The sequence below is a fragment of the Triturus cristatus genome, chromosome 10 (genome assembly GCF_964204655.1).
Source record: "Triturus cristatus chromosome 10, aTriCri1.1, whole genome shotgun sequence".
Taxonomy (NCBI): Eukaryota; Metazoa; Chordata; class Amphibia; order Caudata; family Salamandridae; genus Triturus; species Triturus cristatus.
Window position 1 is genome coordinate 856993628 of NC_140593.1, and position 24536 is coordinate 857018163.

General features: G+C 47.3%; 14 non-coding genes across 14 annotated transcripts; all 14 read right to left on the reverse strand.

The window, feature by feature from the left end:
- Nucleotides 1-2810: 2810 nt before the first annotated feature.
- TRNAP-CGG (transfer RNA proline (anticodon CGG)) lies at nucleotides 2811-2882 on the reverse strand. Its single transcript has one exon. It is a non-coding gene; the product is annotated as a tRNA-Pro (tRNA).
- A 1336-nt stretch (nucleotides 2883-4218) lies between these two features.
- On the reverse strand, nucleotides 4219-4291 carry TRNAV-AAC (transfer RNA valine (anticodon AAC)). The gene has a single exon. It is a non-coding gene; the product is annotated as a tRNA-Val (tRNA).
- Nucleotides 4292-5188: 897 nt separating this feature from the next.
- On the reverse strand, nucleotides 5189-5261 carry TRNAV-UAC (transfer RNA valine (anticodon UAC)). The gene has a single exon. It is a non-coding gene; the product is annotated as a tRNA-Val (tRNA).
- Nucleotides 5262-8485: 3224 nt separating this feature from the next.
- TRNAP-CGG (transfer RNA proline (anticodon CGG)) lies at nucleotides 8486-8557 on the reverse strand. Its single transcript has one exon. It is a non-coding gene; the product is annotated as a tRNA-Pro (tRNA).
- A 1337-nt stretch (nucleotides 8558-9894) lies between these two features.
- TRNAV-AAC (transfer RNA valine (anticodon AAC)) lies at nucleotides 9895-9967 on the reverse strand. Its single transcript has one exon. It is a non-coding gene; the product is annotated as a tRNA-Val (tRNA).
- An 898-nt stretch (nucleotides 9968-10865) lies between these two features.
- On the reverse strand, nucleotides 10866-10938 carry TRNAV-UAC (transfer RNA valine (anticodon UAC)). The gene has a single exon. It is a non-coding gene; the product is annotated as a tRNA-Val (tRNA).
- Nucleotides 10939-12732: 1794 nt separating this feature from the next.
- Nucleotides 12733-12805, reverse strand: TRNAV-AAC (transfer RNA valine (anticodon AAC)). Its single transcript has one exon. It is a non-coding gene; the product is annotated as a tRNA-Val (tRNA).
- Nucleotides 12806-13702: 897 nt separating this feature from the next.
- On the reverse strand, nucleotides 13703-13775 carry TRNAV-UAC (transfer RNA valine (anticodon UAC)). The gene has a single exon. It is a non-coding gene; the product is annotated as a tRNA-Val (tRNA).
- A 1794-nt stretch (nucleotides 13776-15569) lies between these two features.
- On the reverse strand, nucleotides 15570-15642 carry TRNAV-AAC (transfer RNA valine (anticodon AAC)). Its single transcript has one exon. It is a non-coding gene; the product is annotated as a tRNA-Val (tRNA).
- Nucleotides 15643-16540: 898 nt separating this feature from the next.
- Nucleotides 16541-16613, reverse strand: TRNAV-UAC (transfer RNA valine (anticodon UAC)). Its single transcript has one exon. It is a non-coding gene; the product is annotated as a tRNA-Val (tRNA).
- Nucleotides 16614-18407: 1794 nt separating this feature from the next.
- TRNAV-AAC (transfer RNA valine (anticodon AAC)) lies at nucleotides 18408-18480 on the reverse strand. Its single transcript has one exon. It is a non-coding gene; the product is annotated as a tRNA-Val (tRNA).
- An 898-nt stretch (nucleotides 18481-19378) lies between these two features.
- Nucleotides 19379-19451, reverse strand: TRNAV-UAC (transfer RNA valine (anticodon UAC)). The gene has a single exon. It is a non-coding gene; the product is annotated as a tRNA-Val (tRNA).
- Nucleotides 19452-21245: 1794 nt separating this feature from the next.
- On the reverse strand, nucleotides 21246-21318 carry TRNAV-AAC (transfer RNA valine (anticodon AAC)). Its single transcript has one exon. It is a non-coding gene; the product is annotated as a tRNA-Val (tRNA).
- Nucleotides 21319-22215: 897 nt separating this feature from the next.
- Nucleotides 22216-22288, reverse strand: TRNAV-UAC (transfer RNA valine (anticodon UAC)). The gene has a single exon. It is a non-coding gene; the product is annotated as a tRNA-Val (tRNA).
- Between the last annotated feature and the right edge of the window lie 2248 nt (nucleotides 22289-24536).

Here is a 24536-nt window from a genome sequence, read left to right on the forward strand (position 1 = left end):
CTCTCGCACCCGAAGCGAGAATCATAACCCTAGACCAACGAGCCTGATTCCCCAGTCGGCATTTTAAGCAATTTCTTATGCGTCTTTCAGAAACAAAGCAGGGCTATTTGGCTGCTCTCTCTCTATGTGAACCACACAAAGTCATGTTTTCTCTCAAGGTGTTGTTTTTTTCACTCTTGCAAGGAAGGGATCAGTCGATAGCCTAGCTGCCAGAGAGCAGAAAAAAGGCGCTGATGAGAACTGCAGGCACTTTCTGGCACTTGTACTCCTCTGCAAGTCCTGGACACTTGCCCCATAGACTTCCACCCCAGATGCAAGGGAGGGCCTGCCAATTCTTGCTCCTAAGACAGAGGCATTTGATTCTTGGATTCAAACACGCTCACTCAGCGCTCGATCAGGCTCAATCAAGCGAGATTTATATGAGTGGCTCGCAGGACTGAAACACTCACCTGGGAGCCCCAGGGTGGCTGAATTCCCAGTATGGCCATTTTTGGGCAAGTCACCTCCTTTCCTCCTGCCTCAATCTAGAATTGGCTGCAAATCACAAGATAGAGTTCAATGTCCGTGTGTACTGCCTACTCCCAGCTACCTCTCTGTCTTCCTTATGTAAATTAAAATTCGCAAGGGGGGACCAATGACAATCTGCTCCTCCCACATAACCAGGAAGCCCTGTTGAACATGTCTGCCTGTGTTGTTGCAGGGACAGTGCCTTCTCCGCCCAAAAGGTGGCAGGAGAGCCTCACAACAAAGATGGGATCAACTGCTTAATGAGAAACCAGCACGGCAGTTTGTGTGATGGAGTGCAAATTTAACGGAAGGTGTGCCTGAGGTGTCCCTTCCAGGAATACATGGAATTGTGATTGAGGGCCCAGCCTGATCGTGGGTGGATTTCTCGTCATATGTTACAGGTCCGTGCAAAGATTGTGGTGTGTGGGGAATGCACTGCAAAAAACAGGACGATTTAAGGGTGTAAAAGAAGCCTGTCAGAAGAGGGATTTGAACCCACGCCTCCATGAGGAGACCAGAAGTCTCAGTTGCACTGAAGATCAAGCTCTCTTGCGTCTGGCACCTTAGACCACTCGGCCATCCTGACAGCCCTGGGTGTGCACAGATCTGACTCTTCTGACTGCACCTGCCAATCTTTGCACTTACAACGTTCACAGCAATGTCACAAGTGTAAAGACCCCACAATACAACATGGCATGACAAAAAAAAAGCTAGGCACAAGAGCGACCACTGATGGATGCGGATTACTTTGTTTCGTCTTGCAAAAGAAAAGGAAGTTTCCCACGGCTCGCTGGGTTCAAGGACCGCCTCTTCTTAAGCTTGCATTGAGATAATAAGGTTTTAGAGGGTGCACATAAAAGCAGCTCATGCACAGTGTTTCTGCCCGGTCTCGAACCGGGGACCTTTCGCGTGTTAGGCGAGTGTGATGACCACTACACTACAGAAACTCACTTGCTGTGTTTTACTGTTAGAGCAAGGTTCCTCTCAAGGATTCTCTCTACTTCTATTCTGCTGTATCAGCAGCCACTCAGAAAGCGAGGAGCAAGTGTGAAAACTGCAGAGATATCAGCCAACATGCTTGCAATTAGACGCAAAAAAAATTGACTTATGCAGGCATCGACAGACAAATATATGATGCCTAAATGCCAGCAAGTACAGCTTGGGAAAGCATCACCTGGGACACACACAGACTAAGCATGAAGGCAGAAAAAGCATGGTGATCCATGTTTCTTATGAGGTTCAAAATATTTTGTGCAACAATGCGGCGAGTGTAATGAGAAATAGTCAGGCATTGTGAGTTTTGAGTAGGATTCGTATGTTTACCTCTGAAAAAGGGCTCGTCCGGAATTTGAACCCGGGACCTCTCGCACCCTAAGCAAGAATCATACCCCTAGACCAACGAGCCGAGGCACACAAGAGTCGCCTTTCGCACCGGCTCCGGGGGTTATTGGCAGCGACTTAGTGAATGCTTCACCCAAAGCAAGCAACTGCACATGCTGCTCTCTTCTGCAATATGGTTGCTGTCTTTTCCATGGCCGTCATCGAACAAGAAATGAAAATGCCTCTATCCTTCAGACATTTTGTTTGTTCTAGGTGTATGCTCTCGGTGAGGTCAATAAAACCATTTCTGCTCTCATGCCTTGCTTTCATGAAGTAGGCCCAACCTTCAGTACACAAGGACGTGCAAACGAATAGCGCAAACTATCGTCACTTCTCTTTTTGAGCTGTCACTGATGCCCCTGGAGCACAGTACGTCACGCTGGTGAGGGATAGACAGCTTCCATTATCTCAGCTTTCCTATAAGTTGAGAGAGTAAATGCAAACTGTGTGAAAAACAGAAAGCTGCTGTTTCTGCCCGGTCTCGAACCAGGGACCTTTCACGTGTAAGCGAACGTGATAACCACTAGACTACAGAAACAGACACGCTTGCAGGAATCTTCTTGGCATGTAGTGGGCTGGAATGCACAGACCAAGGGCCAATGTCCATGAAGCTCAAAGTTGGACCCTCCTTACCCGATCTCTTTCTTTGGAAGAAAGGAACGAGGACCACTTTTATTCCAAAAGGCGATTTTAAAACCATACCTGAAACCACACTAGAAAAACACTTTGCATTTAATTTTCCTACACTGATGGTCCACCCCAGAAAAGCAGTTTCAAAGAAGTCCGGCACTGAAATTCTATTCGCCAAAAGTGGGAAATAGCGTAGAGGGAAAGGAACTTTCTCACCATACACGGCGTCTTATAGCATTGAAAAGAAGAAATGGCCCTATATAATAAGCAGCCTAAAAATAATTCCACAGCATGGGCTCGTCCGGGATTTGAACCCGGGACCTCTCGCACCCGAAGCGAGAATCATACCCCTAGACCAACGAGCCTGATTCCCCATTCGGCATTTTAAGCAATTTCTTATGCGTCTTTCAGAAACAAAGCAGGGCTATTTAGCTGCTCTCTCTCTATGTGAACCACACAAAGTCATGTTTTCTCTCAAGGTGTTGTTTTTTTCACTCTTGCAAGGAAGGGATCAGTCGATAGCCTAGCTGCCAGAGAGCAGAAAAAAGGCGCTGATGAGAACTGCAGGCACTTTCTGGCACTTGTACTCCTCTGCAAGTCCTGGACACTTGCCCCATAGACTTCCACCCCAGATGCAAGGGAGGGCCTGCCAATTCTTGCTCCTAAGACAGAGGCATTTGATTCTTGGATTCAAACACGCTCACTCAGCGCTCGATCAGGCTCGATCAAGCGAGATTTATATGAGTGGCTCGCAGGACTGAAACACTCACCTGGGAGCCCCAGGGTGGCTGAATTCCCAGTATGGCCATTTTTGGGCAAGTCACCTCCTTTCCTCCTGCCTCAATCTAGAATTGGCTGCAAATCACAAGATAGAGTTCAATGTCCGTGTGTACTGCCTACTCCCAGCTACCTCTCTGTCGTCCTTATGTAAATTAAAATTCGCAAGGGGGGACCAATGACAATCTGCTCCTCCCACATAACCAGGAAGCCCTGTTGAACATGTCTGCCTGTGTTGTTGCAGGGACAGTGCCTTCTCCGCCCAAAAGGTGCAGGAGAGCCTCACAACAAAGATGGGATCAACTGCTTAATGAGAAACCAGCACGGCAGTTTGTGTGATGGAGTGCAAATTTAACGGAAGGTGTGCCTGAGGTGTCCCTTCCAGGAATACATGGAATTGTGATTGAGGGCCCAACCTGATCGTGGGTGGATTTCTCGTCATATGTTACAGGTCCGTGCAAAGATTGTGGTGTGTGGGGAATGCACTGCAAAAAACAGGACGATTTAAGGGTGTAAAAGAAGCCTGTCAGAAGTGGGATTTGAACCCACGCCTCCATGAGGAGACCAGAAGTCTCAGTTGCACTGAAGATCAAGCTCTCTTGCGTCTGGCGCCTTAGACCACTCGGCCATCCTGACAGCCCTGGGTGTGCACAGATCTGACTCTTCTGACTGCACCTGCCAATCTTTGCACTTACAACGTTCACAGCAATGTCACAAGTGTAAAGACTCCACAATACAACATGGCATGACAAAAAAAAAGCTAGGCACAAGAGCGACCACTGATGGATGCGGATTACTTTGTTTCGTCTTGCAAAAGTAAAGGAAGTTTCCCACGGCTCGCTGGGTTCAAGGACCGCCTCTTCTTAAGCTTGCTCTGAGATAATAAGGTTTTAGAGGGTGCACATAAAAGCAGCTCATGCACAGTGTTTCTGCCCGGTCTCGAACCGGGGACCTTTCGCGTGTTAGGCGAACGTGATGACCACTACACTACAGAAACTCACTTGCTGTGTTTTACTGTTAGAGCAAGGTTCCTCTCAAGGATTCTCTCTACTTCTATTCTGCTGTATCAGCAGCCACTCAGAAAGCGAGGAGCAAGTGTGAAAACTGCAGAGATATCAGCCACATGCTTGCAATTAGACGTATTAAAATTGACTTATGCAGGCATCGACAGACAAATATCTGATGCCTAAATGCCAGCAAGTACAGCTTGGGAAAGCATCACCTGGGACACACACAGACTAAGCATGAAGGCAGAAAAAGCATGGTGATCCATGTTTCTTATGAGGTTCAAAATATTTTGTGCAACAATGCGGCGAGTGTAATGAGAAATAGTCAGGCATTGTGAGCTTTGAGTAGGATTCGTATGTTTACCTCTGAAAAAGGGCTGGTCCGGGATTTGAACCCGGTACCTCTCGCACCCTAAGCGAGAATCATACCCCTAGACCAACGAGCCTAGGCACACAAGAGTCGCCTTTCGCACCGGCTCCGGGGGTTATTGGCAGTGAGTTAGTGAATGCTTCACCCAAAGCAAGCAACTGCACATGCTGCTCTCTTCTGCAATATGGTTGCTGTCTTTTCCATGGCCGTCATCGAACAAGAAATGAAAATGCCTCTATCCTTCAGACATTTTGTTTGTTCTAGGTGTATGCTCTCGGTGAGGTCAATAAAACCATTTCTGCTCTCATGCCTTGCTTTCATGAAGTAGGCCCAACCTTCAGTACACAAGGACGTGCAAACGAATAGCGCAAACTATCGTCACTTCTCTTTTTGAGCTGTCACTGATGCCCCTGGAGCACAGTACGTCACGCTGGTGAGGGATAGACAGCTTCCATTATCTCAGCTTTCCTATAAGTTGAGAGAGTAAATGCAAACTGTGTGAAAAACAGAAAGCTGCTGTTTCTGCCCGGTCTCGAACCAGGGACTTTTCGCGTGTAAAGCGAACGTGATAACCACTACACTACAGAAACAGACACGCTTGCAGGAATTTTCTTGGCATGTAGTGGGCTGGAATGCACAGACCAAGGGCCAATGTCCATGAAGCTCAAAGTTGGACCCTCCTTACCCGATCTCTTTCTTTGGAAGAAAGGAACGAGGACCACTTTTATTCCAAAAGGCGATTTTAAAACCATACCTGAAACCACACTAGAAAAACACTTTGCATTTAATTTTCCTACACTGATGGTCCACCCCAGAAAAGCAGTTGCAAAGAAGTCCGGCACTGAAATTCTATACGCCAAAAGTGGGAAATAGCGTAGAGGGAAAGGAACTTTCTCACCATACACGGCGTCTTATAGCATTGAAAAGAAGAAATGGCCCTATATAATAAGCAGCCTAAAAATAATACCACAGCATGGGCTCGTCCGGGATTTGAACCCGGGACCTCTCGCACCCGAAGCAAGAATCATAACCCTAGACCAACGAGCCTGATTCCCCAGTCGGCATTTTAAGCAATTTCTTATGCGTCTTTCAGAAACAAAGCAGGGCTATTTGGCTGCTCTCTCTCTATGTGAACCACACAAAGTCATGTTTTCTCTCAAGGTGTTGTTTTTTTCACTCTTGCAAGGAAGGGATCAGTCGATAGCCTAGCTGCCAGAGAGCAGAAAAAAGGCGCTGATGAGAACTGCAGGCACTTTCTGGCACTTGTACTCCTCTGCAAGTCCTGGACACTTGCCCCATAGACTTCCACCCCAGATGCAAGGGAGGGCCTGCCAATTCTTGCTCCTAAGACAGAGGCATTTGATTCTTGGATTCAAACACGCTCACTCAGCGCTCGATCAGGCTCGATCAAGCGAGATTTATATGAGTGGCTCGCAGGACTGAAACACTCACCTGGGAGCCCCAGGGTGGCTGAATTCCCAGTATGGCCATTTTTGGGCAAGTCACCTCCTTTCCTCCTGCCTCAATCTAGAATTGGCTGCAAATCACAAGATAGAGTTCAATGTCCGTGTGTACTGCCTACTCCCAGCTACCTCTCTGTCTTCCTTATGTAAATTAAAATTCGCAAGGGGGGACCAATGACAATCTGCTCCTCCCACATAACCAGGAAGCCCTGTTGAACATGTCTGCCTGTGTTGTTGCAGGGACAGTGCCTTCTCCGCCCAAAAGGTGGCAGGAGAGCCTCACAACAAAGATGGGATCAACTGCTTAATGAGAAACCAGCACGGCAGTTTGTGTGATGGAGTGCAAATTTAACGGAAGGTGTGCCTGAGGTGTCCCTTCCAGGAATACATGGAATTGTGATTGAGGGCCCAGCCTGATCGTGGGTGGATTTCTCGTCATATGTTACAGGTCCGTGCAAAGATTGTGGTGTGTGGGGAATGCACTGCAAAAAACAGGACGATTTAAGGGTGTAAAAGAAGCCTGTCAGAAGAGGGATTTGAACCCACGCCTCCATGAGGAGACCAGAAGTCTCAGTTGCACTGAAGATCAAGCTCTCTTGCGTCTGGCACCTTAGACCACTCGGCCATCCTGACAGCCCTGGGTGTGCACAGATCTGACTCTTCTGACTGCACCTGCCAATCTTTGCACTTACAACGTTCACAGCAATGTCACAAGTGTAAAGACCCCACAATACAACATGGCATGACAAAAAAAAAGCTAGGCACAAGAGCGACCACTGATGGATGCGGATTACTTTGTTTCGTCTTGCAAAAGAAAAGGAAGTTTCCCACGGCTCGCTGGGTTCAAGGACCGCCTCTTCTTAAGCTTGCATTGAGATAATAAGGTTTTAGAGGGTGCACATAAAAGCAGCTCATGCACAGTGTTTCTGCCCGGTCTCGAACCGGGGACCTTTCGCGTGTTAGGCGAGTGTGATAACCACTACACTACAGAAACTCACTTGCTGTGTTTTACTGTTAGAGCAAGGTTCCTCTCAAGGATTCTCTCTACTTCTATTCTGCTGTATCAGCAGCCACTCAGAAAGCGAGGAGCAAGTGTGAAAACTGCAGAGATATCAGCCAACATGCTTGCAATTAGACGCAAAAAAAATTGACTTATGCAGGCATCGACAGACAAATATATGATGCCTAAATGCCAGCAAGTACAGCTTGGGAAAGCATCACCTGGGACACACACAGACTAAGCATGAAGGCAGAAAAAGCATGGTGATCCATGTTTCTTATGAGGTTCAAAATATTTTGTGCAACAATGCGGCGAGTGTAATGAGAAATAGTCAGGCATTGTGAGTTTTGAGTAGGATTCGTATGTTTACCTCTGAAAAAGGGCTCGTCCGGAATTTGAACCCGGGACCTCTCGCACCCTAAGCAAGAATCATACCCCTAGACCAACGAGCCGAGGCACACAAGAGTCGCCTTTCGCACCGGCTCCGGGGGTTATTGGCAGCGACTTAGTGAATGCTTCACCCAAAGCAAGCAACTGCACATGCTGCTCTCTTCTGCAATATGGTTGCTGTCTTTTCCATGGCCGTCATCGAACAAGAAATGAAAATGCCTCTATCCTTCAGACATTTTGTTTGTTCTAGGTGTATGCTCTCGGTGAGGTCAATAAAACCATTTCTGCTCTCATGCCTTGCTTTCATGAAGTAGGCCCAACCTTCAGTACACAAGGACGTGCAAACGAATAGCGCAAACTATCGTCACTTCTCTTTTTGAGCTGTCACTGATGCCCCTGGAGCACAGTACGTCACGCTGGTGAGGGATAGACAGCTTCCATTATCTCAGCTTTCCTATAAGTTGAGAGAGTAAATGCAAACTGTGTGAAAAACAGAAAGCTGCTGTTTCTGCCCGGTCTCGAACCAGGGACCTTTCACGTGTAAAGCGAACGTGATAACCACTAGACTACAGAAACAGACACGCTTGCAGGAATCTTCTTGGCATGTAGTGGGCTGGAATGCACAGACCAAGGGCCAATGTCCATGAAGCTCAAAGTTGGACCCTCCTTACCCGATCTCTTTCTTTGGAAGAAAGGAACGAGGACCACTTTTATTCCAAAAGGCGATTTTAAAACCATACCTGAAACCACACTAGAAAAACACTTTGCATTTAATTTTCCTACACTGATGGTCCACCCCAGAAAAGCAGTTTCAAAGAAGTCCGGCACTGAAATTCTATTCGCCAAAAGTGGGAAATAGCGTAGAGGGAAAGGAACTTTCTCACCATACACGGCGTCTTATAGCATTGAAAAGAAGAAATGGCCCTATATAATAAGCAGCCTAAAAATAATTCCACAGCATGGGCTCGTCCGGGATTTGAACCCGGGACCTCTCGCACCCGAAGTGAGAATCATACCCCTAGACCAACGAGCCTGATTCCCCATTCGGCATTTTAAGCAATTTCTTATGCGTCTTTCAGAAACAAAGCAGGGCTATTTAGCTGCTCTCTCTCTATGTGAACCACACAAAGTCATGTTTTCTCTCAAGGTGTTGTTTTTTTCACTCTTGCAAGGAAGGGATCAGTCGATAGCCTAGCTGCCAGAGAGCAGAAAAAAGGCGCTGATGAGAACTGCAGGCACTTTCTGGCACTTGTACTCCTCTGCAAGTCCTGGACACTTGCCCCATAGACTTCCACCCCAGATGCAAGGGAGGGCCTGCCAATTCTTGCTCCTAAGACAGAGGCATTTGATTCTTGGATTCAAACACGCTCACTCAGCGCTCGATCAGGCTCGATCAAGCGAGATTTATATGAGTGGCTCGCAGGACTGAAACACTCACCTGGGAGCCCCAGGGTGGCTGAATTCCCAGTATGGCCATTTTTGGGCAAGTCACCTCCTTTCCTCCTGCCTCAATCTAGAATTGGCTGCAAATCACAAGATAGAGTTCAATGTCCGTGTGTACTGCCTACTCCCAGCTACCTCTCTGTCGTCCTTATGTAAATTAAAATTCGCAAGGGGGGACCAATGACAATCTGCTCCTCCCACATAACCAGGAAGCCCTGTTGAACATGTCTGCCTGTGTTGTTGCAGGGACAGTGCCTTCTCCGCCCAAAAGGTGGCAGGAGAGCCTCACAACAAAGATGGGATCAACTGCTTAATGAGAAACCAGCACGGCAGTTTGTGTGATGGAGTGCAAATTTAACGGAAGGTGTGCCTGAGGTGTCCCTTCCAGGAATACATGGAATTGTGATTGAGGGCCCAGCCTGATCGTGGGTGGATTTCTCGTCATATGTTACAGGTCCGTGCAAAGATTGTGGTGTGTGGGGAATGCACTGCAAAAAACAGGACGATTTAAGGGTGTAAAAGAAGCCTGTCAGAAGTGGGATTTGAACCCACGCCTCCATGAGGAGACCAGAAGTCTCAGTTGCACTGAAGATCAAGCTCTCTTGCGTCTGGCGCCTTAGACCACTCGGCCATCCTGACAGCCCTGGGTGTGCACAGATCTGACTCTTCTGACTGCACCTGCCAATCTTTGCACTTACAACGTTCACAGCAATGTCACAAGTGTAAAGACTCCACAATACAACATGGCATGACAAAAAAAAAGCTAGGCACAAGAGCGACCACTGATGGATGCGGATTACTTTGTTTCGTCTTGCAAAAGTAAAGGAAGTTTCCCACGGCTCGCTGGGTTCAAGGACCGCCTCTTCTTAAGCTTGCTCTGAGATAATAAGGTTTTAGAGGGTGCACATAAAAGCAGCTCATGCACAGTGTTTCTGCCCGGTCTCGAACCGGGGACCTTTCGCGTGTTAGGCGAACGTGATGACCACTACACTACAGAAACTCACTTGCTGTGTTTTACTGTTAGAGCAAGGTTCCTCTCAAGGATTCTCTCTACTTCTATTCTGCTGTATCAGCAGCCACTCAGAAAGCGAGGAGCAAGTGTGAAAACTGCAGAGATATCAGCCAACATGCTTGCAATTAGACGTATTAAAATTGACTTATGCAGGCATCGACAGACAAATATCTGATGCCTAAATGCCAGCAAGTACAGCTTGGGAAAGCATCACCTGGGACACACACAGACTAAGCATGAAGGCAGAAAAAGCATGGTGATCCATGTTTCTTATGAGGTTCAAAATATTTTGTGCAACAATGCGGCGAGTGTAATGAGAAATAGTCAGGCATTGTGAGCTTTGAGTAGGATTCGTATGTTTACCTCTGAAAAAGGGCTGGTCCGGGATTTGAACCCGGGACCTCTCGCACCCTAAGTGAGAATCATACCCCTAGACCAACGAGCCTAGGCACACAAGAGTCGCCTTTCGCACCGGCTCCGGGGGTTATTGGCAGTGAGTTAGTGAATGCTTCACCCAAAGCAAGCAACTGCACATGCTGCTCTCTTCTGCAATATGGTTGCTGTCTTTTCCATGGCCGTCATCGAACAAGAAATGAAAATGCCTCTATCCTTCAGACATTTTGTTTGTTCTAGGTGTATGCTCTCGGTGAGGTCAATAAAACCATTTCTGCTCTCATGCCTTGCTTTCATGAAGTAGGCCCAACCTTCAGTACACAAGGACGTGCAAACGAATAGCACAAACTATCGTCACTTCTCTTTTTGAGCTGTCACTGATGCCCCTGGAGCACAGTACGTCACGCTGGTGAGGGATAGACAGCTTCCATTATGTCAGCTTTCCTATAAGTTGAGAGAGTAAATGCAAGCTGTGTGAAGAACAGAAAGCTGCTGTTTCTGCCCGGTCTCGAACCAGGGACCTTTCGCGTGTAAAGCGAACGTGATAACCACTACACTACAGAAACAGACACGCTTGCAGGAATCTTCTTGGCATGTAGTGGGCTGGAATGCACAGACCAAGGGCCAATGTCCATGAAGCTCAAAGTTGGACCCTCCTTACCCGATCTCTTTCTTTGGAAGAAAGGAACGAGGACCACTTTTATTCCAAAAGGCGATTTTAAAACCATACCTGAAACCACACTAGAAAAACACTTTGCATTTAATTTTCCTACACTGATGGTCCACCCCAGAAAAGCAGTTGCAAAGAAGTCCGGCACTGAAATTCTATACGCCAAAAGTGGGAAATAGCGTAGAGGGAAAGGAACTTTCTCACCATACACGGCGTCTTATAGCATTGAAAAGAAGAAATGGCCCTATATAATAAGCAGCCTAAAAATAATACCACAGCATGGGCTCGTCCGGGATTTGAACCCGGGACCTCTCGCACCCGAAGCAAGAATCATAACCCTAGACCAACGAGCCTGATTCCCCAGTCGGCATTTTAAGCAATTTCTTATGTGTCTTTCAGAAACAAAGCAGGGCTATTTGGCTGCTCTCTCTCTATGTGAACCACACAAAGTCATGTTTTCTCTCAAGGTGTTGTTTTTTTCACTCTTGCAAGGAAGGGATCAGTCGATAGCCTAGCTGCCAGAGAGCAGAAAAAAGGCGCTGATGAGAACTGCAGGCACTTTCTGGCACTTGTACTCCTCTGCAAGTCCTGGACACTTGCCCCATAGACTTCCACCCCAGATGCAAGGGAGGGCCTGCCAATTCTTGCTCCTAAGACAGAGGCATTTGATTCTTGGATTCAAACACGCTCACTCAGCGCTCGATCAGGCTCGATCAAGCGAGATTTATATGAGTGGCTCGCAGGACTGAAACACTCACCTGGGAGCCCCAGGGTGGCTGAATTCCCAGGAAGGTCATTGTTGGGCAAGTCACCTCCTTTCCTCCTGCCTCAATCTAGAATTGGCTGCAAATCACAAGATAGAGTTCAATGTCCGTGTGTACTGCCTACTCCCAGCTACCTCTCTGTCTTCCTTATGTAAATTAAAATTCGCAAGGGGGGACCAATGACAATCTGCTCCTCCCACATAACCAGGAAGCCCTGTTGAACATGTCTGCCTGTGTTGTTGCAGGGACAGTGCCTTCTCCGCCCAAAAGGTGGCAGGAGAGCCTCACAACAAAGATGGGATCAACTGCTTGATGAGAAACCAGCACGGCAGTTTGTGTGATGGAGTGCAAATTTAACGGAAGGTGTGCCTGAGGTGTCCCTTCCAGGAATACATGGAATTGTGATTGAGGGCCCAGCCTGATCGTTGGTGGATTTCTCGTCATATGTTACAGGTCCGTGCAATGATTGTGGTGTGTGGGGAATGCACTGCAAAAAACAGGACGATTTAAGGGTGTAAAAGAAACCTGTCAGAAGTGGGATTTGAACCCACGCCTCCATGAGGAGACCAGAAGTCTCAGTTGCACTGAAGATCAAGCTCTCTTGAGTCTGGCACCTTAGACCACTCAGCCATCCTGACAGCCCTGGGTGTGCACAGATCTGACTCTTCTGACTGCACCTGCCAATGTTTGCACTTACAACGTTCACAGCAATGTCACAAGTGTAAAGACCCCACAATACAACATGGCATGACAAAAAAAAAGCTAGGCCCAAGAGCGACCACTGATGGATGCGGATTACTTTGTTTCGTCTTGCAAAAGAAAAGGAAGTTTCCCACGGCTCGCTGGGTTCAAGGACCGCCTCTTCTTAAGCTTGCATTGAGATAATAAGGTTTTAGAGGGTGCACATAAAAGCAGCTCATGCACAGTGTTTCTGCCCGGACTCAAACCGGGGACCTTTCGCGTGTTAGGCGAACGTGATGACCACTACACTACAGAAACTCACTTGCTGTGTTTTACTGTTAGAGCAAGGTTCCTCTCAAGGATTCTCTCTACTTCTATTCTGCTGTATCAGCAGCCACTCAGAAAGCGAGGAGCAAGTGTGAAAACTGCAGAGATATCAGCCACATGCTTGCAATTAGACGTATTAAAATTGACTTATGCAGGCATCGACAGACAAATATCTGATGCCTAAATGCCAGCAAGTACAGCTTGGGAAAGCATCACCTGGGACACACACAGACTAAGCATGAAGGCAGAAAAAGCATGGTGATCCATGTTTCTTATGAGGTTCAAAATATTTTGTGCAACAATGCGGCGAGTGTAATGAGAAATAGTCAGGCATTGTGAGCTTTGAGTAGGATTCGTATGTTTACCTCTGAAAAAGGGCTGGTCCGGGATTTGAACCCGGGACCTCTCGCACCCTAAGCGAGAATCATACCCCTAGACCAACGAGCCTAGGCACACAAGAGTCGCCTTTCGCACCGGCTCCGGGGGTTATTGGCAGTGAGTTAGTGAATGCTTCACCCAAAGCAAGCAACTGCACATGCTGCTCTCTTCTGCAATATGGTTGCTGTCTTTTCCATGGCCGTCATCGAACAAGAAATGAAAATGCCTCTATCCTTCAGACATTTTGTTTGTTCTAGGTGTATGCTCTCGGTGAGGTCAATAAAACCATTTCTGCTCTCATGCCTTGCTTTCATGAAGTAGGCCCAACCTTCAGTACACAAGGACGTGCAAACGAATAGCGCAAACTATCGTCACTTCTCTTTTTGAGCTGTCACTGATGCCCCTGGAGCACAGTACGTCACGCTGGTGAGGGATAGACAGCTTCCATTATCTCAGCTTTCCTATAAGTTGAGAGAGTAAATGCAAACTGTGTGAAAAACAGAAAGCTGCTGTTTCTGCCCGGTCTCGAACCAGGGACTTTTCGCGTGTAAAGCGAACGTGATAACCACTACACTACAGAAACAGACACGCTTGCAGGAATTTTCTTGGCATGTAGTGGGCTGGAATGCACAGACCAAGGGCCAATGTCCATGAAGCTCAAAGTTGGACCCTCCTTACCCGATCTCTTTCTTTGGAAGAAAGGAACGAGGACCACTTTTATTCCAAAAGGCGATTTTAAAACCATACCTGAAACCACACTAGAAAAACACTTTGCATTTAATTTTCCTACACTGATGGTCCACCCCAGAAAAGCAGTTGCAAAGAAGTCCGGCACTGAAATTCTATACGCCAAAAGTGGGAAATAGCGTAGAGGGAAAGGAACTTTCTCACCATACACGGCGTCTTATAGCATTGAAAAGAAGAAATGGCCCTATATAATAAGCAGCCTAAAAATAATACCACAGCATGGGCTCGTCCGGGATTTGAACCCGGGACCTCTCGCACCCGAAGCAAGAATCATAACCCTAGACCAACGAGCCTGATTCCCCAGTCGGCATTTTAAGCAATTTCTTATGCGTCTTTCAGAAACAAAGCAGGGCTATTTGGCTGCTCTCTCTCTATGTGAACCACACAAAGTCATGTTTTCTCTCAAGGTGTTGTTTTTTTCACTCTTGCAAGGAAGGGATCAGTCGATAGCCTAGCTGCCAGAGAGCAGAAAAAAGGCACTGATGAGAACTGCAGGCACTTTCTGGCACTTGTACTCCTCTGCAAGTCCTGGACACTTGCCCCATAGACTTCCACCCCAGATGCAAGGGAGGGCCTGCCAATTCTTGCTCCTAAGACAGAGGCATTTGATTCTTGGATTCAAACACGCTCACTCAGCGCTCGATCAGGCTCGATCAAGCGAGATTTATATGAGTGGCTCGCAGGACTGAAACACTCACCTGGGAGCCCCAGGGTGGCTGAATTCCCAGTATGGCCATTTTTGGGCAAGTCACCTCCTTTCCTCCTGCCTCAATCTAGAATTGGCTGCAAATCACAAGATAGAGTTCAATGTCCGTGTGTACTGCCTACTCCCAGCTACCTCTCTGTCGTCCTTATGTAAATTAAAATTCGCAAGGGGGGACCAATGACAATCTGCTCCTCCCACATAACCAGGAAGCCCTGTTGAACATGTCTGCCTGTGTTGTTGCAGGGACAGTGCCTTCTCCGCCCAAAAGGTGGCAGGAGAGCCTCACAACAAAGATGGGATCAACTGCTTAATGAGAAACCAGCACGGCAGTTTGTGTGATGGAGTGCAAATTTAACGGAAGGTGTGCCTGAGGTGTCCCTTCCAGGAATACATGGAATTGTGATTGAGGGCCCAGCCTGATCGTTGGTGGATTTCTCGTCATATGTTACAGGTCCGTGCAATGATTGTGGTGTGTGGGGAATGCACTGCAAAAAACAGGACGATTTAAGGGTGTAAAAGAAACCTGTCAGAAGTGGGATTTGAACCCACGCCTCCATGAGGAGACCAGAAGTCTCAGTTGCACTGAAGATCAAGCTCTCTTGAGTCTGGCACCTTAGACCACTCAGCCATCCTGACAGCCCTGGGTGTGCACAGATCTGACTCTTCTGACTGCACCTGCCAATGTTTGCACTTACAACGTTCACAGCAATGTCACAAGTGTAAAGACCCCACAATACAACATGGCATGACAAAAAAAAAGCTAGGCCCAAGAGCGACCACTGATGGATGCGGATTACTTTGTTTCGTCTTGCAAAAGAAAAGGAAGTTTCCCACGGCTCGCTGGGTTCAAGGACCGCCTCTTCTTAAGCTTGCATTGAGATAATAAGGTTTTAGAGGGTGCACGTAAAAGCAGCTCATGCACAGTGTTTCTGCCCGGTCTCGAACCGGGGACCTTTCGCGTGTTAGGCGAACGTGATGACCACTACACTACAGAAACTCACTTGCTGTGTTTTACTGTTAGAGCAAGGTTCCTCTCAAGGATTCTCTCTACTTCTATTCTGCTGTATCAGCAGCCACTCAGAAAGCGAGGAGCAAGTGTGAAAACTGCAGAGATATCAGCCAACATGCTTGCAATTAGACGTATTAAAATTGACTTATGCAGGCATCGACAGACAAATATCTGATGCCTAAATGCCAGCAAGTACAGCTTGGGAAAGCATCACCTGGGACACACACAGACTAAGCATGAAGGCAGAAAAAGCATGGTGATCCATGTTTCTTATGAGGTTCAAAATATTTTGTGCAACAATGCGGCGAGTGTAATGAGAAATAGTCAGGCATTGTGAGCTTTGAGTAGGATTCGTATGTTTACCTCTGAAAAAGGGCTGGTCCGGGATTTGAACCCGGGACCTCTCGCACCCTAAGTGAGAATCATACCCCTAGACCAACGAGCCTAGGCACACAAGAGTCGCCTTTCGCACCGGCTCCGGGGGTTATTGGCAGTGAGTTAGTGAATGCTTCACCCAAAGCAAGCAACTGCACATGCTGCTCTCTTCTGCAATATGGTTGCTGTCTTTTCCATGGCCGTCATCGAACAAGAAATGAAAATGCCTCTATCCTTCAGACATTTTGTTTGTTCTAGGTGTATGCTCTCGGTGAGGTCAATAAAACCATTTCTGCTCTCATGCCTTGCTTTCATGAAGTAGGCCCAACCTTCAGTACACAAGGACGTGCAAACGAATAGCGCAAACTATCGTCACTTCTCTTTTTGAGCTGTCACTGATGCCCCTGGAGCACAGTACGTCACGCTGGTGAGGGATAGACAGCTTCCATTATCTCAGCTTTCCTATAAGTTGAGAGAGTAAATGCAAACTGTGTGAAAAACAGAAAGCTGCTGTTTCTGCCTGGTCTCGAACCAGGGACTTTTCGCGTGTAAAGCGAACGTGATAACCACTACACTACAGAAACAGACACGCTTGCAGGAATCTTCTTGGCATGTAGTGGGCTGGAATGCACAGACCAAGGGCCAATGTCCATGAAGCTCAAAGTTGGACCCTCCTTACCCGATCTCTTTCTTTGGAAGAAAGGAACGAGGACCACTTTTATTCCAAAAGGCGATTTTAAAACCATACCTGAAACCACACTAGAAAAACACTTTGCATTTAATTTTCCTACACTGATGGTCCACCCCAGAAAAGCAGTTGCAAAGAAGTCCGGCACTGAAATTCTATACGCCAAAAGTGGGAAATAGCGTAGAGGGAAAGGAACTTTCTCACCATACACGGCGTCTTATAGCATTGAAAAGAAGAAATGGCCCTATATAATAAGCAGCCTAAAAATAATACGACAGCATGGACTCGTCCGGGATTTGAACCCGGGACCTCTCGCACCCGAAGCAAGAATCATAACCCTAGACCAACGAGCCTGATTCCCCAGTCGGCATTTTAAGCAATTTCTTATGCGTCTTTCAGAAACAAAGCAGGGCTATTTGGCTGCTCTCTCTCTATGTGAACCACACAAAGTCATGTTTTCTCTCAAGGTGTTGTTTTTTTCACTCTTGCAAGGAAGGGATCAGTCGATAGCCTAGCTGCCAGAGAGCAGAAAAAAGGCGCTGATGAGAACTGCAGGCACTTTCTGGCACTTCTACTCCTCTGCAAGTCCTGGACACTTGCCCCATAGACTTCCACCCCAGATGCAAGGGAGGGCCTGCCAATTCTTGCTCCTAAGACAGAGGCATTTGATTCTTGGATTCAAACACGCTCACTCAGCGCTCGATCAGGCTCGATCAAGCGAGATTTATATGAGTGGCTCGCAGGACTGAAACACTCACCTGGGAGCCCCAGGGTGGCTGAATTCCCAGGAAGGTCATTGTTGGGCAAGTCACCTCCTTTCCTCCTGCCTCAATCTAGAATTGGCTGCAAATCACAAGATAGAGTTCAATGTCCGTGTGCACTGCCTACTCCCAGCTACCTCTCTGTCTTCCTTATGTAAATTAAAATTCGCAAGGGGGGACCAATGACAATCTGCTCCTCCCACATAACCAGGAAGCCCTGTTGAACATGTCTGCCTGTGTTGTTGCAGGGACAGTGCCTTCTCCGCCCAAAAGGTGGCAGGAGAGCCTCACAACAAAGATGGGATCAACTGCTTGATGAGAAACCAGCACGGCAGTTTGTGTGATGGAGTGCAAATTTAACGGAAGGTGTGCCTGAGGTGTCCCTTCCAGGAATACATGGAATTGTGATTGAGGGCCCAGCCTGATCGTTGGTGGATTTCTCGTCATATGTTACAGGTCCGTGCAATGATTGTGGTGTGTGGGGAATGCACTGCAAAAAACAGGACGATTTAAGGATGTAAAAGAAACCTGTCAGAAGTGGGATTTGAACCCACACCTCCATGAGGAGACCAGAAGTCTCAGTTGCACTGAAGATCAAGCTCTCTTGAGTCTGGCACCTTAGACCACTCAGCCATCCTGACAGCCCTGGGTGTGCACAGATCTGACTCTTCTGACTGCACCTGCCAATGTTTGCACTTACAACGTTCACAGCAATGTCACAAGTGTAAAGACCCCACAATACAACATGGCATGACAAAAAAAAAGCTAGGCCCAAGAGCGACCACTGATGGATGCGGATTACTTTGTTTCGTCTTGCAAAAGAAAAGGAAGTTTCCCACGGCTCGCTGGGTTCAAGGACCGCCTCTTCTTAAGCTTGCATTGAGATAATAAGGTTTTAGAGGGTGCACGTAAAAGCAGCTCATGCACAGTGTTTCTGCCCGGTCTCGAACCGGGGACCTTTCGCGTGTTAGGCGAACGTGATGACCACTACACTACAGAAACTCACTTGCTGTGTTTTACTGTTAGAGCAAGGTTCCTCTCAAGGATTCTCTCTACTTCTATTCTGCTGTATCAGCAGCCACTCAGAAAGCGAGGAGCAAGTGTGAAAACTGCAGAGATATCAGCCAACATGCTTGCAATTAGACGTATTAAAATTGACTTATGCAGGCATCGACAGACAAATATCTGATGCCTAAATGCCAGCAAGTACAGCTTGGGAAAGCATCACCTGGGACACACACAGACTAAGCATGAAGGCAGAAAAAGCATGGTGATCCATGTTTCTTATGAGGTTCAAAATATTTTGTGCAACAATGCGGCGAGTGTAATGAGAAATAGTCAGGCATTGTGAGCTTTGAGTAGGATTCGTATGTTTACCTCTGAAAAAGGGCTGGTCCGGGATTTGAGCCCGGGACCTCTCGCACCCTAAGTGAGAATCATACCCCTAGACCAACGAGCCTAGGCACACAAGAGTCGCCTTTCGCACCGGCTCCGGGGGTTATTGGCAGTGAGTTAGTGAATGCTTCACCCAAAGCAAGCAACTGCACATGCTGCTCTCTTCTGCAATATGGTTGCTGTCTTTTCCATGGCCGTCATCGAACAAGAAATGAAAATGCCTCTATCCTTCAGACATTTTGTTTGTTCTAGGTGTATGCTCTCGGTGAGGTCAATAAAACCATTTCTGCTCTCATGCCTTGCTTTCATGAAGTAGGCCCAACCTTCAGTACACAAGGACGTGCAAACGAATAGCGCAAACTATCGTCACTTCTCTTTTTGAGCTGTCACTGATGCCCCTGGAGCACAGTACGTCACGCTGGTGAGGGATAGACAGCTTCCATTATCTCAGCTTTCCTATAAGTTGAGAGAGTAAATGCAAACTGTGTGAAAAACAGAAAGCTGCTGTTTCTGCCTGGTCTCGAACCAGGGACTTTTCGCGTGTAAAGCGAACGTGATAACCACTACACTACAGAAACAGACACGCTTGCAGGAATCTTCTTGGCATGTAGTGGGCTGGAATGCACAGACCAAGGGCCAATGTCCATGAAGCTCAAAGTTGGACCCTCCTTACCCGATCTCTTTCTTTGGAAGAAAGGAACGAGGACCACTTTTATTCCAAAAGGCGATTTTAAAACCATACCTGAAACCACACTAGAAAAACACTTTGCATTTAATTTTCCTACACTGATGGTCCACCCCAGAAAAGCAGTTGCAAAGAAGTCCGGCACTGAAATTCTATACGCCAAAAGTGGGAAATAGCGTAGAGGGAAAGGAACTTTCTCACCATACACGGCGTCTTATAGCATTGAAAAGAAGAAATGGCCCTATATAATAAGCAGCCTAAAAATAATACCACAGCATGGGCTCGTCCGGGATTTGAACCCGGGACCTCTCGCACCCGAAGCAAGAATCATAACCCTAGACCAACGAGCCTGATTCCCCAGTCGGCATTTTAAGCAATTTCTTATGCGTCTTTCAGAAACAAAGCAGGGCTATTTGGCTGCTCTCTCTCTATGTGAACCACACAAAGTCATGTTTTCTCTCAAGGTGTTGTTTTTTTCACTCTTGCAAGGAAGGGATCAGTCGATAGCCTAGCTGCCAGAGAGCAGAAAAAAGGCGCTGATGAGAACTGCAGGCACTTTCTGGCACTTGTACTCCTCTGCAAGTCCTGGACACTTGCCCCATAGACTTCCACCCCAGATGCAAGGGAGGGCCTGCCAATTCTTGCTCCTAAGACAGAGGCATTTGATTCTTGGATTCAAACACGCTCACTCAGCGCTCGATCAGGCTCGATCAAGCGAGATTTATATGAGTGGCTCGCAGGACTGAAACACTCACCTGGGAGCCCCAGGGTGGCTGAATTCCCAGGAAGGTCATTGTTGGGCAAGTCACCTCCTTTCCTCCTGCCTCAATCTAGAATTGGCTGCAAATCACAAGATAGAGTTCAATGTCCGTGTGTACTGCCTACTCCCAGCTACCTCTCTGTCTTCCTTATGTAAATTAAAATTCGCAAGGGGGGACCAATGACAATCTGCTCCTCCCACATAACCAGGAAGCCCTGTTGAACATGTCTGCCTGTGTTGTTGCAGGGACAGTGCCTTCTCCGCCCAAAAGGTGGCAGGAGAGCCTCACAACAAAGATGGGATCAACTGCTTGATGAGAAACCAGCACGGCAGTTTGTGTGATGGAGTGCAAATTTAACGGAAGGTGTGCCTGAGGTGTCCCTTCCAGGAATACATGGAATTGTGATTGAGGGCCCAGCCTGATCGTTGGTGGATTTCTCGTCATATGTTACAGGTCCGTGCAATGATTGTGGTGTGTGGGGAATGCACTGCAAAAAACAGGACGATTTAAGGGTGTAAAAGAAACCTGTCAGAAGTGGGATTTGAACCCACGCCTCCATGAGGAGACCAGAAGTCTCAGTTGCACTGAAGATCAAGCTCTCTTGAGTCTGGCACCTTAGACCACTCAGCCATCCTGACAGCCTTGGGTGTGCACAGATCTGACTCTTCTGACTGCACCTGCCAATGTTTGCACTTACAACGTTCACAGCAATGTCACAAGTGTAAAGACCCCACAATACAACATGGCATGACAAAAAAAAAGCTAGGCCCAAGAGCGACCACTGATGGATGCGGATTACTTTGTTTCGTCTTGCAAAAGAAAAGGAAGTTTCCCACGGCTCGCTGGGTTCAAGGACCGCCTCTTCTTAAGCTTGCATTGAGATAATAAGGTTTTAGAGGGTGCACATAAAAGCAGCTCATGCACAGTGTTTCTGCCCGGTCTCGAACCGGGGACCTTTCGCGTGTTAGGCGAACGTGATGACCACTACACTACAGAAACTCACTTGCTGTGTTTTACTGTTAGAGCAAGGTTCCTCTCAAGGATTCTCTCTACTTCTATTCTGCTGTATCAGCAGCCACTCAGAAAGCGAGGAGCAAGTGTGAAAACTGCAGAGATATCAGCCACATGCTTGCAATTAGACGTATTAAAATTGACTTATGCAGGCATCGACAGACAAATATCTGATGCCTAAATGCCAGCAAGTACAGCTTGGGAAAGCATCACCTGGGACACACACAGACTAAGCATGAAGGCAGAAAAAGCATGGTGATCCATGTTTCTTATGAGGTTCAAAATTTTTTGTGCAACAATGCGGCGAGTGTAATGAGAAATAGTCAGGCATTGTGAGCTTTGAGTAGGATTCGTATGTTTACCTCTGAAAAAGGGCTGGTCCGGGATTTGAACCCGGGACCTCTCGCACCCTAAGTGAGAATCATACCCCTAGACCAACGAGCCTAGGCACACAAGAGTCGCCTTTCGCACCGGCTCCGGGGGTTATTGGCAGTGAGTTAGTGAATGCTTCACCCAAAGCAAGCAACTGCACATGCTGCTCTCTTCTGCAATATGGTTGCTGTCTTTTCCATGGCCGTCATCGAACAAGAAATGAAAATGCCTCTATCCTTCAGACATTTTGTTTGTTCTAGGTGTATGCTCTCGGTGAGGTCAATAAAACCATTTCTGCTCTCATGCCTTGCTTTCATGAAGTAGGCCCAACCTTCAGTACACAAGGACGTGCAAACGAATAGCGCAAACTATCGTCACTTCTCTTTTTGAGCTGTCACTGATGCCCCTGGAGCACAGTATGTCACGCTGGTGAGGGATAGACAGCTTCCATTATCTCAGCTTTCCTATAAGTTGAGAGAGTAAATGCAAACTGTGTGAAAAACAGAAAGCTGCTGTTTCTGCCTGGTCTCGAACCAGGGACTTTTCGCGTGTAAAGCGAACGTGATAACCACTACACTACAGAAACAGACACGCTTGCAGGAATCTTCTTGGCATGTAGTGGGCTGGAATGCACAGACCAAGGGCCAATGTCCATGAAGCTCAAAGTTGGACCCTCCTTACCCGATCTCTTTCTTTGGAAGAAAGGAACGAGGACCACTTTTATTCCAAAAGGCGATTTTAAAACCATACCTGAAACCACACTAGAAAAACACTTTGCATTTAATTTTCCTACACTGATGGTCCACCCCAGAAAAGCAGTTGCAAAGAAGTCCGGCACTGAAATTCTATACGCCAAAAGTGGGAAATAGCGTAGAGGGAAAGGAACTTTCTCACCATACACGGCGTCTTATAGCATTGAAAAGAAGAAATGGCCCTATATAATAAGCAGCCTAAAAATAATACCACAGCATGGGCTCGTCCGGGATTTGAACCCGGGACCTCTCGCACCCGAAGCAAGAATCATAACCCTAGACCAACGAGCCTGATTCCCCAGTCGGCATTTTAAGCAATTTCTTATGCGTCTTTCAGAAACAAAGCAGGGCTATTTGGCTGCTCTCTCTCTATGTGAACCACACAAAGTCATGTTTTCTCTCAAGGTGTTGTTTTTTTCACTCTTGCAAGGAAGGGATCAGTCGATAGCCTAGCTGCCAGAGAGCAGAAAAAAGGCGCTGATGAGAACTGCAGGCACTTTCTGGCACTTGTACTCCTCTGCAAGTCCTGGACACTTGCCCCATAGACTTCCACCCCAGATGCAAGGGAGGGCCTGCCAATTCTTGCTCCTAAGACAGAGGCATTTGATTCTTGGATTCAAACACGCTCACTCAGCGCTCGATCAGGCTCGATCAAGCGAGATTTATATGAGTGGCTCGCAGGACTGAAACACTCACCTGGGAGCCCCAGGGTGGCTGAATTCCCAGGAAGGTCATTGTTGGGCAAGTCACCTCCTTTCCTCCTGCCTCAATCTAGAATTGGCTGCAAATCACAAGATAGAGTTCAATGTCCGTGTGTACTGCCTACTCCCAGCTACCTCTCTGTCTTCCTTATGTAAATTAAAATTCGCAAGGGGGGACCAATGACAATCTGCTCCTCCCACATAACCAGGAAGCCCTGTTGAACATGTCTGCCTGTGTTGTTGCAGGGACAGTGCCTTCTCCGCCCAAAAGGTGGCAGGAGAGCCTCACAACAAAGATGGGATCAACTGCTTGATGAGAAACCAGCACGGCAGTTTGTGTGATGGAGTGCAAATTTAACGGAAGGTGTGCCTGAGGTGTCCCTTCCAGGAATACATGGAATTGTGATTGAGGGCCCAGCCTGATCGTTGGTGGATTTCTCGTCATATGTTACAGGTCCGTGCAATGATTGTGGTGTGTGGGGAATGCACTGCAAAAAACAGGACGATTTAAGGGTGTAAAAGAAACCTGTCAGAAGTGGGATTTGAACCCACGCCTCCATGAGGAGACCAGAAGTCTCAGTTGCACTGAAGATCAAGCTCTCTTGAGTCTGGCACCTTAGACCACTCAGCCATCCTGACAGCCCTGGGTGTGCACAGATCTGACTCTTCTGACTGCACCTGCCAATGTTTGCACTTACAACGTTCACAGCAATGTCACAAGTGTAAAGACCCCACAATACAACATGGCATGACAAAAAAAAAGCTAGGCCCAAGAGCGACCACTGATGGATGCGGATTACTTTGTTTCGTCTTGCAAAAGAAAAGGAAGTTTCCCACGGCTCGCTGGGTTCAAGGACCGCCTCTTCTTAAGCTTGCATTGAGATAATAAGGTTTTAGAGGGTGCACATAAAAGCAGCTCATGCACAGTGTTTCTGCCCGGTCTCGAACCGGGGACCTTTCGCGTGTTAGGCGAACGTGATGACCACTACACTTCAGAAACTCACTTGCTGTGTTTTACTGTTAGAGCAAGGTTCCTCTCAAGGATTCTCTCTACTTCTATTCTGCTGTATCAGCAGCCACTCAGAAAGCGAGGAGCAAGTGTGAAAACTGCAGAGATATCAGCCACATGCTTGCAATTAGACGTATTAAAATTGACTTATGCAGGCATCGACAGACAAATATCTGATGCCTAAATGCCAGCAAGTACAGCTTGGGAAAGCATCACCTGGGACACACACAGACTAAGCATGAAGGCAGAAAAAGCATGGTGATCCATGTTTCTTATGAGGTTCAAAATTTTTTGTGCAACAATGCGGCGAGTGTAATGAGAAATAGTCAGGCATTGTGAGCTTTGAGTAGGATTCGTATGTTTACCTCTGAA